Raw genomic sequence first — 5,230 nt, 5'->3', positions numbered from 1 at the left:
GACATTTCTATTTTGATCCCTTTTTTTTATTTAAAATGCCCTTCTTTGTTTAATTTTTTTTGTTCTTTTCTCTCCAATCCTTTTTTCCACGCTTATTTTTTTTCAATTTTTTCTTCCTTTTCACTGTATTCTTTTTCCATGCGCATTCTTTTTTTTTTATTCACCAGATTGTCTTTTCATTTTGATATCTAGATCCTCATTGCTTTTTCTTTCAGGCTGCAGAACGTACTCGAGCTATTGATCGCGGATATAAAGAAGCCAAAGAATTCAGTGACACTTACACCGATCTAAGCAATTGGCTTGAAAACACTGTCAAACCTTTTGACGAAACAGCTCACACCCTTGGCAAAGATCCAGACAAAATCAAACAGCTTTTACAAAAGCATATAGAATTCCACCGCTCTCTCGGAGCCAAACAACCAACATATGATGCAACAATGCAAACTGGAAAACTCCTTTAAGATAGGTCACCAAAACAGATGAGCCAGTTATTAAGCAGCCGATGACAGATTTAAAAAGTAAGTGGCGAGACGTTTGTAATCGCAGTGAGGAACGGCAGAGGAAGCTTGAAGAAGATTTACTGTTTTCTGGACAGTTTAAGGATGCCCTCCAGGCTCTTCTTGATTGGTTGTGCAAAGTTGACCTGCCTCTGATGAAAGAGGGACCTGTACATGGGGACTTGGATACTGTCATATTCTTCAAAGAACAGCAGAAGGTATTTTTTACTTTTATCCTTTTTAAATTTAATCTCTTCTTTTCTCTCTTCTATCCTCTTCATTTCTCTCCTCTTTTTTTTTAATCCCTTTATAATATGTTTTAAGTTTTATATTGTCATATAATTTAGCACTATCAATTTTTAGTACATCAATTTGTTTATTTACTAATATTTTTTTTTTGTATCTGCAGTCATGTTCCTCAAAGACGTGCATAGAGTATTTTATAAATTTAGGCTTTTTAAATTTTCATTCTCTTTTTTTTCTCATTTTTGTCTTTTGTTTGCTACCTTCTCTCTTTTTTAAGTCCATTTATAGTATATTTAAAATTTTATATTATTATATAATTTATTTCTACATATTTATTTCATCTGATTTTATTTTATCAAATTTTTTGCTACTGGTACTAGTCATATTCTTAAACGACCAGCAAAGGGTATTTTCTGCATTTATTTTTTTTAAATTTTCAGTCTTTCTTCTCACTTCCTTCTTCTTTTCATTTTTTATACGTCCTGCTCTCTTTTTCAAGATTTATTTATTAAGCATTTTTGATTTTACATTTTTCTTGAATATTATTACTGCAGTTTGTTCTTTCTCACTTATTCAATTTAAATTTATCAATTATATATTTTCTATCAGTCCTGACATATTCAGTAAAGACCAGCAAAGGGTATTTTATACGTTAATGGTTTTTGAATTTCAGTCTTTTTTTCTCAGCTCTTCTTCTTCTCTTTGGTTTTTTTCTCTGTTTAATTTTTTATTTTTATTTTCATGTTTTATATTTTATGACTGTACTTCTATGTGGGCTAAATTTTATAATTATTAATTTTTTTATCTCTTTTTTTTGCTACTATCATATTCTTGAAAAACCATCATAAAGTACTTTCTACGCTTTCTGTATTTACACCCTTCTCTCTTTTCTTCTCTTTTTATTTTCTCTCTTTTATTTTTTTTCTCTTTTTTGTCAACAATTTTTTTTTATGTTGTATTTGCTCAAATGATGTTATTGTTTTTTAAATTTGGAGTTTGTGGAACAAAAAAAAAGAGGATGTACAATGTTATTTTAAAAAAACCCACTAGGTATACAAAATGTAAGAATGAAAATCTAGAGTTAATCCCGTTGCAAGACCACCAGTCATTATAAGAGGCAAAATATTAACGGGAGAGATAGAATTATCATATCTTTATTAGCTTATTAATGGTTTTGCTACAGTAAGTCCTAATTTTTCTCGATTATGTTTTATTTGCAATCAAAATGAAACTATTACTATTTGCAATCAAAATGAAACCATATTGACTGTGTTATACATTGCTGTTGACTAATGTTAATTATGCTGATATTAACATGAGACGATAAATATGTTTCTTCTTCAACAAATATACATACATCCCCCACCCCAAGAAAAAAGTCCCCTCCTTCTCCAAAAATAATCCTTACTAAAAGTTTCAACTCGTTCCCCTTGGCGTTGGACAAAAGAGGGTTAGATTAGCCATATCATTTTTTTTTTAATATATAAATATATAACTATAATTTAGTGTTATTTTGATATATTATATAATAAGTACGTAAGCATCTAGTATAATAAGTATACTTTTAATAGAACTTATATTAAAGTGGGACAAATTATAAACTTGTTTGGCAGAGAATTGCTCCTGGCTTATGACGACGCACGATCGTGATAGAGTTAGAGCTAATGGACATGGCCAGTTATGATATGATATTTCTTATATAGGGATATTAATAAATTATAAAGTTTATATTGAATATTTTTTGGCCTCATATTTGACGTTTTTACATGAGCAAATATACCGAATATTGATTAATTCCTTTTTCAATTCATAGAATTGTGAAGATGAACTTAACGGCCGATTATCACAAGCCAACCAAGTTCGCAAAACTGCAACATAATTGCTAACTAGTGCCACACCAGAAGATGCTGCTTCTGTTCAAAACAAGGTCAAGCAATTAGATGACTCATGGAATAAAGTGTCTGAAGCTGCCCGAGCTCGGTCGGATCGCCTCGAGGACGCCCTCACTAATGCTGAAGAGCTGCATAGACGAGTTAAAATGCTTTTTGAGTGGTTAAGTGATGGGGAAATGGAATTGAGGTACGAAATTATACTAATTAACTGCTTATAAAAACTAAATTAACTGCTTATAAAAGTGAAAAATGTAATACTTCACCATATTTAGAGCTGATTGACTAGAATAGGCTATTATTCATATTAGCATAGACTATAGGCCTACTGAAGTCGTTAATGTAGAATTATCTGTTTTCTAAGAGGAACACTGGCCCCTACCGTAAGTTAGAATAAAAACATATGCCAATTGTACGTTTCGTGGCTATTTGAAGATTTTTTCCTCAGTTCTAAAGATTCTTTCTGCTTCAATTATAGTTTTGATTTATTTTATTTCTAATTTGAGACGGGTAGTACCATAGTATCGCTTACAGTATGCCAAAAGATAACATCAATTATTCTTTTGGTCATTCACCATTTATACTTTTTTAACTCATTTTTTGTCAGTTCACTGACATTTTATCACATAAATTTGTGAGCCATTTTTTTACAACTTCCATTTTCTCAATCGGTTCCAAATTTTATTAGTATATGCACTATTACTATATACCACCAACGAAATTGCAATAATTCAAAATCAAATAATTTTCCCTCTTGTAAACTCCCCCTTGTAAAAATAAAACAGCATAAACAGATGATTGGGCACAGCAAAACTTATTAAACAAACACTATTATGCAAGACTTGGTAGCCCAGCGATAAGAAAACATACCTGTGGCCACGATAACTTAGGTTCAAACCTTATATAAGATAATTTTTGGTGTTTGAGGCTAAAAAGTTGAAAATGATAAATATAAAAGATTTTAGTAACTCAATTCTAATTTCTTTTATCTCTTTTTCCTCAACTAACTGACTTTGAATTTGTGCACTTAAAATCTAAAACTTAAGAATTAAAACTTAAATCATTTTTATATCTATGTTATGTAAAGGTCAATCAGTTTTGTGCACCCTGTTTTCACTTGTATCCAAAGATTCTCGAGAAAAAAGTATTTTCTACTTTTTAGTATATTTTGAAAACGAGTTTGTTTTATCTTATAATTGTTATTTTAGTAGCCAATTTGGTCAAGTCCATTCCAAAATGTACTTGATAAATTTTCCGTTCCAAGCCAAATTAGCTGACACGTTCAACTCTGCTCCTTGTTGGCTAGAATTGATATTTGTTATAATTATTCGTGCTAATGTAGATATGCCTTACCTTAACTGGAAGATTATTCTGTGCGGGATTTTCAAGATTAGTTCCAGCGGATGTTTGATACCATAAACATAAAATGGATTGTGCCTCTTTTTTTTATTTTCTTTGTTTTCCTAGCACCTCGTCAACTAGTTTCTGGACGGCTTACATATCAAAGGGCTAGAGCCAAACTTTCAATATATTTTATAATTTTTCAGATTTAATGGCCAGTTGCAAGATGATCAAGATGAATGTGTTGATCAAATTGGTGACCACAAACGTTTCTTTGAAGAACTAAATGAAAAGGAGCATGAAAAGAATGACATTTTGGTGTAGACCAATGATATTCTTTTAAAGTGTCATCCAGATGCAGTTAGTGCTATACGACACTGGATAACCATCATCCAGTCTAGGTGGGACGAGTTCTCGAATTGGTCAAGACAGGTAAGCGAAGTACTTTAAGTATTCAACTGCGTCAATGGTTAAACACGGTACATGTTGATATATTATAGGTTATGAGTTATTATATTATAGACATTATATCTTACTGTCGTTTGCCGGGTCTTCTCCCTATAGGAGTGGAAAAGTATGATTCATGGTTTACTGATGACTCATGTTCAAATCTAAATAATATGAGTAACTTAACAGATTGGGAACTGGCAATAGTGTCGACAAAAAAACCTCAACGCCATTTAGCGTTTGGCAACTAAACACTAGATATTTTTTTATTTAATATTCCCAATTATTTTTGGAAATTATCAGGAATTAGAGCTCTTAATAATTTTTCATGTAAAACTTAGCTAATCGAAAAAAGAAGTTAGATTGATACAATAAGCATTATTCTAAGGTATTGCATACAGAATAAAAAAGTTAATAATAGTACGATTATTCTAAAGTTCTTGTTATTAAAATCAATTAAATTACTATTTTAGCCCAAGCAAAATATATTTTTTGGGTGATTTTTTTTTAGAAGTGAAAGCTTATACACGAACACTGTGCCAAAGCTTGTACAAACACATAAGTGGTCACAACGCAACTAATTATGTAGTAACTACATAAGTAGTCAATGTTACAAACACCAACGAAGTCATTGGTCCCGTTTCGTCAATATTACTTGTGATTGGTCGTAGGTTTATTCCTTTTAGGTTCTTATTGAAGTTACTTTTAATTATTTAGGGAATCTTACTTGGTCACGAAGCTACATTATTCAATGTACGCTTCAGTTCTATATTTCTTTCTATTTTAATCAAAGATCATATCAAAATAATT

The 5,230-nt window shown here is 30.9% G+C and overlaps 1 long non-coding RNA gene across 1 annotated transcript; it reads left to right on the top strand.

Annotated features, from left to right (window-relative positions):
* The first annotated feature begins 520 nt into the window (after window positions 1-520).
* On the top strand, window positions 521-4,368 carry LOC136026788 (uncharacterized). Its single transcript, XR_010617428.1, has 3 exons — window positions 521-715; window positions 2,557-2,822; window positions 4,180-4,368. It is a non-coding gene; the product is annotated as an uncharacterized LOC136026788 (long non-coding RNA).
* Window positions 4,369-5,230: the final 862 nt, after the last annotated feature.

The sequence above is a fragment of the Artemia franciscana genome, chromosome 5 (assembly GCF_032884065.1).
Source record: "Artemia franciscana chromosome 5, ASM3288406v1, whole genome shotgun sequence".
Lineage (NCBI taxonomy): Eukaryota > Metazoa > Arthropoda > Branchiopoda > Anostraca > Artemiidae > Artemia > Artemia franciscana.
This window is presented reverse-complemented; position numbering and strand designations above follow the sequence as displayed.